Raw genomic sequence first — 15000 nt, 5'->3', positions numbered from 1 at the left:
GGGATAGAGGGAAGGGGTGGAAGAAAGAAAGGAGAGGGATGGAGGGAAGGGGTGGGAGAAGGGAAAGGGGGAAGGGGTGGAAAGAAGAAAGGAGAGGGATGGAGGGAAGGGGTGGGAGAAGGGAAGGAGGAGTGAAGGGAAAGGGGGAAGGGGTGAAAGAAAGAAAGGAGAGGCATGGAGGGAAGGGGTGGGAGAAGGGAAGGAGGAGTGAAGGGAAAGGGGGAAGGGGTGGAAGGAAGAAAGGAGAGGGATGGAGGGAAGGGGTGGGAGAAGGGAAGGAGGGATGGAGGGAAGGAGAGGTGGAATGAGGGAAGGAGAAGGATGGAGAGGAAAGAGGGATAGGAGGGATGGAATGGTGGAAGGATAGAGAGGAGAGGATGGAGGCGGAGGAAGGGGAGAAGGAACGCGGAGGAGGGAGAGGATCGAAAAGTTGGGGGTAGGTAGGATGAAAGAAGAATTGATGAAGGAAACGGGGAAGAAGAGAGGGAATAAGAGGGAGAATGATGGGTGGATGAGAAGAGAGGACGTGATGAATAAGAAAGATTAACATATACAAAAACTGACATACAGTCAGATACGTACATACACACACGTACATACATACATACTTACACCCATACATACATGCATACATACATACATTTAGAGAAATACATTCATAAAAGAAAAAGAAAAACAGCTGAAAAAAGAAATTTACGAAAATAGAAAATAGACGGTGAACGCGACAATAAAGATTGCAAAATGGGACGAATAACGGAGGGAGAAAAACTACAACAATCAAAAAATAAAAAAGGAAAAAAAAATGTATGGCAAATCTCTGGCTCAACAATTTTTCCCTGACAGCCGAACCCACGAAAACCTCCTGTCTGACCCGCCACCTATTTGACGGCACCTGCTCCCCCGTTATCACCTGCTCAGACGTTTGTTTTGTTCACCTGTTCACATTGCCGGCTAGAACCTGATCGTCTAATACGTTGGTCATCTGCTCATGTATTCACTCAATTACTCACCTGTTCTTGTGCTCAATTATCCAGCTATCAGGCAGTTCACCTATTCGCCTGTTCATCTCCTTGTCTATTCGTGTGTTTAACTATACACTATATTTGTTTTCCTTCCTGTTCGCCGAGTTGCTTGTTCACTTTTCAATCTTACTCAATTATTCAGCTGTTCGCCTTTTCTCCTAATAACACGTTCGCTTCTTTACTTACTTTCTTGCTGTTCAGTTATTTTCCAGGCAGTTTACTTACCTGCTTACTTGTTCACCTAATTACCTGTTCACCCGTTCACCTATTCACCTAACTACCTGCTAACTTGTTCACCTAATTACCTGTTCACCCGTTCACCTATTCACCTAACTACCTGCTTACTTGTTCACCTAATTACCTGTTCACCCGTTCACCTATTCACCTAACTACCTGCTAACTTGTTCACCTAATTACCTGTTCACCCGTTCACCTATTCACCTAACTACCTGCTTACTTGTTCACCTAATTACCTGTTCACCCGTTCACCTATTCATCTAACTACCTGCTTACCCGTTCGACAAATTACCTGCTCACCCGTTCACCTATTCACCTAATTACCTGCTCACCCTTTCACCTATCCACCTAGTTACCAGTTCAGGCGTTCACCTATTCGCCTAACTACCTGCTCGCTCGTTCACCTACTCACCTGATTACCTGTTCACCCGTTTACCTACTCACCTATTCACCGACTTACTTGCTCATTGAATACTCATATGTTCACCTTCTCACTTGACATTATGATTTTATAATTACAACAAAGTAAATCATTTTTATGCCGTTGCCACAGGACAATAATGACATTATGAAATATTAGTTATGATTAGATATTCCTGTCATATTTAATTTTGATATTTTTAAAGAATTTTATAAATGGGATAAATTGCAATTTTCATGTTTCCTCTCAGGATTATTGTTATCGCGCTATTGTCATCGTTATCATTATCATCATTATCACTATTATTACTATTATCATTATCATCATTATTGTTATTGGTTGCAGCGGCAGAAGCATAATTGTTGTCTTCTTATTGTTTTTGTTATGGTTTTGATATCATTATCATTATCATCTTCATCTTCATCATCCCCATTATCATTATTTGATCAATATCACTGCTATCTTTATTCTCATCAATATCATTATCATGATTTTTGCTCCTTCCCCAACTCCTCCTCCACCACCTCCTGCATCTCTTCCTCTGACTCCCTCACTTTCTCCACTACCACTCGTCCACTACCTTTTCTCCCCCACCCCCCCCCTCCACCTCCTCGAGACCTCCCCGTCCACCTCCTCGCCCTTGCTCTCCATCCCTTTTTCCCTCGTTCACGTCCACCTTCGTCCTCCTCCACTTCTCCTTCCTTCAGTTCAACATCCACCACCTCGCCCTTCCTCCACCTACGCCAACACTTCCTCTTCTACCTCTACTTCGTCCTACCCCCGCCTACACCACCTCATCATTCTCCTCCACTACTATCTCCTTCACACCCTCTCTCTCCATCACACCCCCTCCTATCACCACGATCTCCTCCACCCCCTCTCCCTCCTTCCCCTCCTTCTCCTGAACCTCCTCCACCTCCTCTCCCTCCTTCACCTCCTTCTCCTGAACCTCCTCCCCCTCCTCTCGCTCCTTCACCTCCTTCTCCTGAACCTCCTCCACCTCCTCTCCCTCCTTCACCTCCTTCTCCTGAACCTCCTCCACCTCCTCTCCCTCCTTCACCTCCTTCTCCTGAACCTCCTCCACCTCCTCTCCCTCCTTCACCTCCTTCTCCTGAACCTCCTCCACCTCCTCTCCCTCCTTCACCTCCTTCTCCTGAACCTCGTCCACCTCCTCCACCTCTTCTCCCTCCTTCACCTCCTTCTCCTGAACCTCCTCCACCTCCTCCACCTACTCTCCCTCCTTCACCTCCTTCTCCTGAACCTCCTCCACCTCCTCTCCCTCCTTCACCTCCTTCTCCTGAACCTCCTCCACCTCCTCCACCTCCTCTCCCTCCTTCATCTCCTTCTCCTGAACCTCCTCCACCTCCTCTCCCTCCTTCACCTCCTTCTCCTGAACCTCCTCCACCTCCTCCACCTCCTCTCCCTCCTTCATCTCCTTCTCCTGAACCTCCTCCACCTCCTCTCCCTCCTTCACCTCCTTCTCCTGAACCTCCTCCACCTCCTCTCCCTCCTTCACCTCCTTCTCCTGAACCTCGTCCACCTCCTCCACCTCCTCTCCCTCCTTCACCTCCTTCTCCTGAACCTCCTCCACCTCCTCCACCTCCTCTCCCTCCTTCACCTCCTTCTCCTGAACCTCGTCCACCTCCTCCACCTCCTCTCCCTCCTTCACCTCCTTCTCCTGAACCTCCTCCACCTCCTCCACCTCCTCTCCCTCCTTCACCTCCTTCTCCTGAACCTCGTCCACCTCCTCCACCTCCTCTCCCTCCTTCACCTCCTTGTCCTAAACCTCCTCCACCTCCTCTCCCTCCTTCACCTCCTTCTCCTGAACCTACTCCACCTCCTCTCCCTCCTTCACCTCCTTCTCCTGAACCTCGTCCACCTCCTCCACCTCCTCTCCCTCCTTCACCTCCTCCTGAACCTCCTCCACCTCCTCCACCTCCTCTCCCTCCTTCACCTCCTTCTCCTGAACCTCGTCCACCTCCTCCACCTCCTCTCCCTCCTTCACCTCCTTGTCCTAAACCTCCTCCACCTCCTCTCCCTCTTTCACCTCCTTCTCCTGAACCTCGTCCACCTCCTCCACCTTCTCTCCCTCTTTCACCTCCTTCTCCTGAACCTCGTCCACCTCCTCCACCTCCTCTCCCTCCTTCACCTCCTTCTCCTGAACCTCCTCCGCCTCCTCTCCCTCTTTCACCTCCTTCTCTTGTACTTCCTCCACCTCCTCTCCCTCCTTCACATCCATCTCCTGAACCTCCTCCACCTCCTCTCCCTCCTTCACCTCCTTCTCCTGAACCTCCTCCACCTCCTCTCCCTCCTTCACATCCATCTCCTGAACCTCCTCCACCTCCTCTCCCTCCTTCACCTCCTTCTCCTGAACCTCCTCCACCTCCTCTCCCTCTTTCACCTCCTTCTCCTGAACCTCGTCCACCTCCTCCACCTCCTCTCCCTCTTTCACCTCCTTCTCCTGAACCTCGTCCACCTCCTCCACCTCCTCTCCCTCCTTCACCTCCTTCTCCTGAACCTCCTCCGCCTCCTCTCCCTCTTTCACCTCCTTCTCTTGTACTTCCTCCACCTCCTCTCCCTCCTTCACCTCCTTCTCCTGAACCTCCTCCACCTCCTCTCCCTCCTTCACCTCCTTCTCCTGAACCTCCTCCACCTCCTCTCCCTCCTTCACATCCATCTCCTGAACCTCCTCCACCTCCTCTCCCTCCTTCACCTCCTTCTCCTGAACCTCGTCCACCTCCTCTCCCTCCTTCACCTCCTTCTCCTGAACCTCGTCCACCTCCTCTCCCTCCTTCACCTCCTTCTCCTGAACCTCCTCCACCTCCTCTCCCTCCTTCACCTCCTTCTCCTGATCCTCCTCCACCTCCTCTCCCTCCTTCACATCCTTCTCCTGAACCTCCTCCACCTCCTCTCCCTCCTTCACATCCTTCTCCTGAACCTCGTCCACCTCCTCTCCCTCCTTCACATCCTTCTCCTGAACCTCCTCCATCTCCTCTCCCTCCTTCACATCCATCTCCTGAACCTCCTCCACCTCCTCTCCCTCCTTCACCTCCTTCTCCTGAACCTCGGCCACCTCCTCTCCCTCCTTCACATCCTTCTCCTGAACCTCGTCCACCTCCTCTCCCTCCTTCACCTCCTTCTCCTGAACCTCCTCCACCTCCTCTCCCTCTTTCACCTCCTTCTCCTGAACCTCGTCCACCTCCTCCACCTCCTCTCCTTCCTTCACCTCCTTCTCCTGAACCTCCTCCACCTCCTCTCCCTCCTTCACCTCCTTCTCCTGAACCTCCTCCACCTCCTCTCCCTCCTTCACCTCCTTCTCCTCAACCTCCTCCACCTCCTCTCCCTCCTTCACATCCTTCTCCTGAACCTCCTCCATCTCCTCTCCCTCCTTCACCTCCTTCTCCTGAACCTCCTCCACCTCCTCTCCCTCTTTCACCTCCTTCTCCTGAACCTCCTCCACCTCCTCTCCCTCCTTCACCTCCTTCTCCTGAACCTCCTCCACCTCCTCTCCCTCCTTCACCTCCTTCTCTTGTACTTCCTCCACCTCCTCTCCCTCCTTCACATCCATCTCCTGAACCTCCTCCACCTCCTCTCCCTCCTTCACCTCCTTCTCCTGAACCTCCTCCACCTCCTCTCCCTCTTTCACCTCCTTCTCCTGAACCTCGTCCACCTCCTCCACCTCTTCTCCCTCCTTCACCTCCTTCTCCTGAACCTCCTCCACCTCCTCTCCCTCTTTCACCTCCTTCTCCTGAACCTCCTCCACCTCCTCCACCTCCTCCACCTCCTCTCCCTCCTTCACCTCCTTCTCCTGAACCTCCTCCGCCTCCTCTCCCTCCTTCACCTCCTTCTCTTGTACTTCCTCCACCTCCTCTCCCTCCTTCACATCCATCTCCTGAACCTCCTCCACCTCCTCTCCCTCCTTCACCTCCTTCTCCTGAACCTCCTCCACCTCCTCTCCCTCTTTCACCTCCTTCTCCTGAACTTCGTCCCCCTCCTCCACCTCTTCTCCCTCATGCACCTCGTTCTCCTGAACCTCCTCCACCTCCTCTCCCTCCTTCACCTCCTTCTCCTGAACCTCCTCCACCTCCTCTCCCTCCTTCACCTCCTTCTCCTGAACCTCCTCCACCTCCTCTCCCTCTTTCACCTCCTTCTCCTGAACTTCGTCCACCTCCTCCACCTCTTCTCCCTCCTTCACCTCCTTCTCCTGAACCTCCTCCACCTCCTCTCCCTCCTTCACCTCCTTCTCCTGAACCTCCTCCACCTCCTCTCCCTCCTTCACATCCTTCTCCTGAACCTCCTCCACCTCCTCTCCCTCCTTCACCTCCTTCTCCTGAACCTCCTCCCCCTCCTCTCCCTCCTTCACCCCCTTCTCCTCTACCTCCATCCCTTTTTCCCTCGTTCACGTCCAGCTTCGTCCTCCTCCACTTCTCCTTCCTTCAGTTCAACATCCACTCCCTCGCCCTTCCTCCACCTACGCCAACACTTCCTCTTCTACCTCTACTTCGTCCTACCCCCGCCTACACCACCTCATCATTCTCCTCCACTACTATCTCCTTCACACCCTCTCTCTCCATCACACCCCCTCCTATCACCACGATCTCCTCCACCTCCTCTCCCTCCTTCACCTCCTTCTCCTGAACCTCCTCCACCTCCTCTCCCTCCTTCACCTCCTTCTCCTGAACCTCCTCCACCTCCTCTCCCTCCTTCCCCTCCTTCTCCTGAACCTCCTCCACCTCCTCTCCCTCCTTCACCTCCTTCTCCTGAACCTCCTCCACCTCCTCTCCCTCCTTCACATCCTTCTCCTGAACCTCCTCCACCTCCTCTCCCTCCTTCACCTCCTTCTCCTGAACCTCCTCCACCTCCTCTCCCTCCTTCACCTCCTTCTCCTGTACCTCCATCCCTTTTTCCCTCGTTCACGTCCAGCTTCGTCCTCCTCCACTTCTCCTTCCTTCAGTTCAACATCCACTCCCTCGCCCTTCCTCCACCTACGCCAACACTTCCTCTTCTACCTCTACTTCGTCCTACCCCCGCCTACACCACCTCATCATTCTCCTCCACTACTATCTCCTTCACACCCTCTCTCTCCATCACACCCCCTCCTATCACCACGATCTCCTCCACCTCCTCTCCCTCCTTCACCTCCTTCTCCTGAACCTCCTCCACCTCCTCTCCCTCCTTCACCTCCTTCTCCTGAACCTCCTCCACCTCCTCTCCCTCCTTCACCTCCTTCTCCTGAACCTCCTCCACCTCCTCTCCCTCCTTCACCTCCTTCTCCTGAACCTCGTCCACCTCCTCCACCTCCTCTCCCTCCTTCACCTCCTTCTCCTGAACCTCCTCCACCTCCTCTCCCTCCTTCACCTCCTTCTCCTGAACCTCCTCCACCTCCTCTCCCTCCTTCACCTCCTTCTCCTGAACCTCCTCCACCTCCTCTCCTTCCTTCACCTCCTTCTCCTGAACCTCCTCCACCTCCTCTCCCTCCTTCACCTCCTTCTCCTCAACCCCCTCCACCTCCTCTCCCTCCCTCACCTCCTTCTCCTGCACCCCCTCCCCCTCCCCCCCCTCCTTCACCTCCTTCTCCTGAACCTCCTCCACCTCCTCTCCCTCCTTCACCTCCTTCTCCTGAACCTCCTCCACCTACTCTCCTTCCTTCACCTCCTTCTCCTGAACCTCCTCCACCTCCTCTCCCTCCTTCACCTCCTTCTCCTGAACCTCCTCCACCTCCTCTCCCTCCTTCACCTCCTTCTCCTGAACCTCCTCCACCTACTCTCCTTCCTTCACCTCCTTCTCCTGAACCTCCTCCACCTCCTCTCCCTCCTTCACCTCCTTCTCCTGAACCTCCTCCACCTCCTCTCCCTCCTTCACCTCCTTCTCCTGAACCTCCTCCACCTCCTCTCCCTCGTTCACCTCCTTCTCCTGAACCTCCTCCACCTCCTCTCCCTCCTTCACCTCCTTCTCCTGAACCTCCTCCACCTCCTTTCCCTCCTTCTCCTGAACCTCCTCCACCTCCTCTCCCTCCTTCACCTCCTTCTCCTGAACCTCCTCCACCTCCTCTCCCTCCTTCTCCTCCTTCTCCTGAACCTCCTCCACCTCCTCTCCCTCCTTCACATCCTTCTCCTGAACCTCCTCCACCTCCTCTCCCTCCTTCTCCTCCTTCTTCTGAACCTCCTCCACCTCCTCTCCCTCCTTCACCTCCTTCTCCTGAACCTCCTCCACCTCTTCTCCCTCCTTCACCTCCTTCTCCTGAACCTCCTCCACCTCTTCTCCCTCCTTCACCTCCTTCTCCTGAACCTCCTCCACCTCCTCTCCCTCTTTCACCTCCTTCTCCTGAACCTCCTCCACCTCCTTTCCCTCCTTCACCTCCTTCTCCTGAACCTCCTCCACCTCCTCTCCCTCCTTCACCTCCTTCTCCTGAACCACCTCCACCTCCTCTCCCTCCTTCACATCCTTCTCCTGAACCTCCTCCACCTCCTCTCCCTCCTTCTCCTCCTTCTCCTGAACCTCCTCCACCTCCTCTCCCTCCTTCTCCTCTTTCTCCTGCACCTCCTCCACCTCCTCTCCCTCTTTCACATCCTTCTCCTGGACCTCCTCCACCTCCTCTCCCTCCTTCACCTCCTTCTCCTGAACCTCCTCCACCTCCTCTCCCTCCTTCACCTCCTTCTCCTGAACCTCCTCCACCTCCTCTCCCTCCTTCACCTCCTTCTCCTGAACCACCTCCACCTCCTCTCCCTCCTTCACATCCTTCTCCTGAACCTCCTCCACCTCCTCTCCCTCCTTCTCCTCCTTCTCCTGAACCTCCTTCTCCTGAACCTCCTCCACCTCCTCTCCCTCCTTCTCCTCTTTCTCCTGAACCTCCTCCACCTCCTCTCCCTCTTTCACATCCTTCTCCTGAACCTCCTCCACCTCCTCTCCCTCCTTCCCCTCCTTCTCCTGAACCTCCTCCACCTCCTCTCCCTCCTTCACATCCTTCTCCTGAACCTCGTCCACCTCCTCTCCCTCCTTCACCTCCTTCTCCTGAACCTCCTCCACCTCCTCTCCCTCCTTCCCCTCCTTCTCCTGAACCTCCTCCACCTCCTCTCCCTCCTTCACCTCCTTCTCCTGAACCTCCTTCACCTCCACCTCCCACCCCGCGTCCAGCTGCGATCGCGAGATGAAGATGCTGCGAGAGACACGCCCATAGATCTGGCCCCCAAAGCATCCTTCTCCTTAAGGGGAATTACCGGCACATTCTCCCCTGTGGCAGAACAATACGGGGCTGTGGAAGAGTTATGGTTGTAATAAACGCGTTTTACAGACCAGACCAGGAGAAGGAGATGAGGGGGATGGGGAAGCGTGGGGCGGGGGAGAGGAAAAAAGGAATAGGAGGAGGGGGTGAGGAAAAGGGGAGTGGGTAGAGGAGAAGGGGAGACAAGAAAAAAAATTATGATGGGAAAGGAGGAGAGGAGGAGAGAGGAAGGGGAAAAAAGGAATAGGAGGAGAGAGAAGTGGAGAAAGGGAGAGAGGAGGAGAGGAGAGTAAAAGAATGAGAAGAAATGGAGAAGGAGTGGAAAGGCGGAGAGGAAAGAGGGAAAGGGGGGGAGCAGAGAGGAGAAGATAGAAAGGGGAAAGCTGGAGAGGGGGGATAAGAGGAAAAGGGAGAGAGGGGAAGGAGGACAGGGAAAGGGAGGATGGAGAGAAGGAGAGGGAAAGGGGGAGAGGAGGAGATGAAAGGGGGGAAGGGGGTGAGGAGGATCAGGGAAGAGGGAAAGGGAGAGTGGGGAGAAAAGGAGAGGGAAAGGAGGAGAGGGAGAAGGGAGAAGAGAAGGACAGAGAGTAGAAGTAAATAAGGCTAATTAATATCCTTTTAGGGGTTATTTTCGTTCGCTGTATGTTAAATCTTTATTCTTCTTATGCTTAATTTTGGAGATATTATGACTATCCCCTTTTTTCTCTCTTTTCACTTCCCCTCCTCTTCTTGGCCCTCCTTTCCCCCACCTTACCCACGTCATATTCCTCCGTGTTGCTTCCTTTCTCATCTCCTCCTCCTCTTCCTTTTTCTCCTTCTCCCCTCCTCCTCTTTCATCTCACTTTCATTTTTCTCTCTCAATTTCATTTTTCTCTCTCACTTTCATTTCTCTCTCTCACTTTCATTTTTCTTTCACTTTCATTTTTCTCTCTCACTTTCATTTTTCTCTCTCACTTTCATTTTTCTCTCTCAATTTCATTTCTCTCTCTCACTTTCATTTTTCTCTCTCACTTTCATTTTTCTCTCTTACTTTCATTTTTCTCTCTCTTTTATTTTTCTATCTCACTTTCATTTGTTTCTCTCTTTCATTTTTCTCTCTCACTTTCATTTTTCTCTCTCACTTTCATTTTTCTCTCTCACTTTCATTTTTCTATCTCTTTCATTTTTCTCTCTCACTTTCATTTTTCTCTCTTACTTTCATTTCTCTCTCTCACTTTCAATTTTCTCTCTCTTTCATTTTTCTCTCTCATTTTCATTTCTCTCTCTCACTTTCATTTGTCTCTCTTACTTTCATTTTTCTCTCTCTCTTTTATTTTTCTATCTCACTTTCATTTTTCTCTCTTACTTTCATTTTTCTCTCTCTCTTTTATTTTTCTATCTCTTTCATTTTTCTCTCTCACTTTCATTTTTCTCTCTCACTTTCATTTTTCTCTCTCACTTTCATTTTTCTATCTCTTTCATTTTTCTCTCTCACTTTCATTTTTCTCTCTCACTTTCATTTCTCTCTCTCACTTTCAATTTTCTCTCTCTTTCATTTTTCTCTCTCATTTTCATTTCTCTCTCTCACTTTCATTTGTCTCTCTTACTTTCATTTTTCTCTCTCTCTTTTATTTTTCTATCTCACTTTCATTTTTCTCTCTTACTTTCATTTTTCTCTCTCTCTTTTATTTTTCTATCTCACTTTCATTTGTTTCTCTCACTTTCATTTTTCTCTCTTACTTTCATTTTTCTCTCTCTCTATTATTTTTCTATCTCACTTTCATTTTTCTCTCTTACTTTCATTTTTCTCTCTCTCTTTTATTGTTCTATCTCACTTTCATTTTTCTCTCCCACTTTCATTTTTCTCTCTCTCTTTTATTTTTCTATCTCACTTTCATTTGTTTTTCTCACTTTCATTTTTCTCTCTCACTTTCATTTTTCTCTCTCTCTTTTATTTTTCTCTCTCTCATTTTTCTCTCTCACTTTCATTTTCTCTCTCTTTTATTTTTCTCTCTCATTTTCAATTGTTTCTCTCACTTTCCTTTTTCTCTCTCAATTTCATTTTCCCCTTCCCCTCCTCCTGTTCTTTCTCCTCGCCTCTCCCCATCTCCCCTTACCCCTTTCCTTTCCCTCCCCCTTCCCCCTTTTCCCTCACTCTCTTTCCCTTCTCATCCACTCCCTTTTCCCTCTCCCTTCGCACCCTTCTCCCCCGCCCACGTCCCTCTCTTCTTTCTATCCCTCCCCCTCCCATTTCCCCTTATCCTTCTCTTATCCCTTCCCCCTCTTCCCTCATTCACCCCCAGCTACCTCCGTCGCCTCCACCCCCACCCCCACCCCAGCTAAAGGGGCGAAGTAAACGCAGAAGTGAACAAAGTGTGTACATGTGCAGGGAAAGAGAGAGGATGTGAAGGAATATAAATAATCATAAATCGTTAATCTAGATAGATATACAGTATTACATATACACATACAGTATATATGAATGTAAATACTTTTGATGTGAATGTATATACGTACACACACACATACACACACGTGCGCGCTCATATATATACATATATTTATACATACACACACACACACACACACACACATATATATATATATATATATATATATATATATATATGTGTGTGTGTGTGTGTGTGTGTGTGTGTGTGTGTGTGTGTGTGTGTGTGTGTGTGTGTGTGTGTCTTTATATGTATGTATGTATGTGTATATATATATTATATACATATATTCATACACACACACACACACTCACACGTATATATATATATATATATATATATATATATATATAGAGAGAGAGAGAGAGAGAGAGAGAGAGAGAGAGAGAGAGAGAGAGAGAGAGAGAGAGAGAGAGAGAGAGAGAGAGAGAGAGAGAGAATTACGGGAAACGACCGTTACGAGAATGAGTGACAAAAAGGCAATACAGAAGGAAAGGAAAAGGGAGAGCGAGAGGGAGTGATGATAGACGAGAAAGAAAAGGGGAGACGAGAAGGGAAAGGGGAGAAGAGAAGGGGGCGATTAGCGTGCATTAGGCAAAGGGTATTTTTGAGAAGGCGGGAATTTGACTCGAAATGGAGGACGAAGGCGAAGGGAACGGGAACCGGGGATCTCTCTCTCTCTCTCTCTATCTATCTATCTATCTGTTTATCTATCTATATTCAATATATCTATGCATCTTTCTATATTTCTATTTCTCTCTCTCTCTATCTATCTCTATCTATCTATCTCCCTCTCTATCTATCTATCTATCTGTCTGACTCTCTCTCTCTCTCTCTCTCTCTCTCTCTCTCTCTCTCTCTCTCTCTCTCTCTCTCTCTCTCTCTCTCTCTCTCTCTCTCTCTCTCTCTCTCTCTCTCTCTCTCTCTCTCTCATTCCCTTTTCGGTCCCCTAACCCTCCCCCCCCCCCCTCTCTCTCTCTCTCTGTTGAAACCTGATCATATGTTTGGCATTTTGGCGGGAAAGTGTACTGCTGGCTGCGAGTCCTGGTCATTTCTGTAAGCTGAGAGTCGCTCGTTGATTTTATCGTTATGCAAATTAGCATATAGACTCCGGCATACTACACTCGCCTGGCATTCAGCATAATAAATTGTTGAACACGTCTCTCGGTATGTACACGTTTTTTCGGGGAGGGGCGAGGTTAAGTTGCGCTGTATTTCTATTTTTTGTATTGTGCTAATTTTTCATAATATTTGTAGCATAATTCTCTTTTATTATTATTATTACCATCATCATCATCATTGCAATCGTTACTATTATCATTATTGCTCTTATTCTTATTACTGTTGTTGTTATCGTCATTATTACCTCCCCCAGTAAGTTCATGTTTTTATAGCGTTGGTTAGTTTGTTTGTTCGTTGGTTAGCGGGACAACGCAATAAGTTATGAACCAAAAGTGTTTCTTAGTCCAACTTAGATGCCTTTAAAGTTTAACGACCCGGATCCGGGAATATTTTAAAGGATTCATTAGCATTGTGAGGCAGAGGGAAGCTGGAACTTTTTGGCGCTTAATTCATTATCATTATCATTATTATCATTCTTGATGCATTTTTTTCAAGTAAATATTTCCATTGCATCACTGGCCCTCTGAGTGCTTCTAGTTATTATTATTGTAATTGTTATTATTATCATTATCATTACTACTGTTGCTATTATCAATATTATTGTTATTCATTTTATCATCATCATTACTTTTGCAATCATTAGCCTTGTTATTATCATTGGTGTTATTATCATCATCATTATTATTGTCATTGTTATTATTATTATTATCATTATGATTATCATGATCAATACTTTTATCATTATTATTTTTAGCATCATTCTTATTATTTCATTATCTTTATTATCATCATCATCATTATCATTATTGTTATTACTAAGATGATAATGATGATTACTATACTTATCATTACTATCATTATCATTATTGTCATTATCAATTTTATTATAACTATTATTGTTATCGCTGTTATTACCATTATTGTTGCTGTTGCTATTACTATTATCATTATATTATATTATTATCATCATTGTCATTACCGCTATATTAATTATCAATATCGTTATTATTGTTTCATTACTGGGATCATCACTATTATTGGTATTATGATTATCACCCTCATTGTTATTGCAATTATCACAACGAGAAGTATTGTTGTAACATTATTGTCTTTGTTACTGCTATTATCATTGTTATTTTTTTCATTATTACTTTTTATTATTGTTATTATCATTATCATTGTTGTTGTTATTATTGTTATCATCATCATCATCAACAGTTGAGTTGAGATAGACAAGGAAATAAAGTTAGGTGAATAGATTAGGCAGTAAATAAAGTTAGTTCAGTTTCTATGTAACACACAGGTAAGTGAGGTTGATAAAGGCATGTAGTTTAATTTCAATGAAATAAATAGAACAAATAAGGAGATCAAATTCGTTCAGTTTAAATTAAATGAATAAAATGTATTAATATATTTTGATATTCTTTTTCAAATATGAGTGTCCATGTGGGGGAATCTCCATCTGAGGCAAACCCATGACTCACAGCAGGGCCTCAGACAGACAGACAGACAGACAGTTATGACGTGATGGAATGAGAGCGACACAATATCTTTCGAACAAAGATATGGGAAATGATAACAATGATAATTTTGATAGTAATGAAAATAGTAATGATAATGATAAACATGATAACAATGGTTATGCGGATAGTGATGATGATAATAGTAATGATATTGTTAATAATATTGTTGATAATCATAATCATAATGGTGATGGTAATAATGATAATGATAATAATTATTACAATAATAGTAACAATAATGATAATAGAATTAGCAATAATGACAATGATAGTTAGATACTGATGATGATAATGATGATGATAACAACAATAATGATGATAATGATAATAGTAGTAGTAGCAGCAGTAATAATGATAATAATGATAATAAGATTGATAATGTTGATAATAATAGTGATGATGACGACGATGATGATGCTAATGATAATGATGATAATAATGATATAATTGAAAATGATAATGATAATGCTGATAATAATAACATTAATGGTAACAATGATATGATAATCATAATAGTAATGATGATAACAATGATGATGATGATAGTAAAAACAATGATAAGGACAATGATGATAATGATAATGATGATGATCATAATGATACTAATGATGATAATAATAATAAGAATGATAATGATGATAATAATAATAATGATAATAATAATAATAATAACATTGGTAATAATAATAGTAAGTATAATGGTGATGAAAAATAATAATAATTATGATAATGATATCAAAAATAAAAGGGCAATTGTTTTTTCTCACGCCAGCAAGAACAATTGTAACTAGAAGCACTCAGAGAGCGCATACCCCCGCCAAGGCACTGGGTTTACTGATGCAATAAAAATATTTATACTTGAAGAATTACATAAGAATCGCCTCTTTCTCGAGTACACTGGTGACTAAAAAAAGGAAGGATTCATAAACATTGCGAGATATGGAAACACTGACACTCTCTGAGTGATTCTAGTTATCATTATTATTATCATTTTTATCATTTTCATTGCTACTGCTATAATTAT

The 15000-nt window shown here is 46.5% G+C and overlaps 1 protein-coding gene across 1 annotated transcript in view; it reads left to right on the top strand.

Annotated features, from left to right (window-relative positions):
- The window catches only part of LOC113823322 (roundabout homolog 3-like), a 67085-nt gene that overhangs the window by 929 nt on the left and 51156 nt on the right, over positions 1-15000 (top strand). The window lies entirely within an intron of this gene.

Source organism: Penaeus vannamei, chromosome 19 (assembly GCF_042767895.1).
Source record: "Penaeus vannamei isolate JL-2024 chromosome 19, ASM4276789v1, whole genome shotgun sequence".
NCBI classification, from domain to species: Eukaryota; Metazoa; Arthropoda; class Malacostraca; order Decapoda; family Penaeidae; genus Penaeus; species Penaeus vannamei.
Note: the sequence above shows the minus strand (reverse complement) of the source record. Positions and strands in the feature narration are given on the sequence as shown.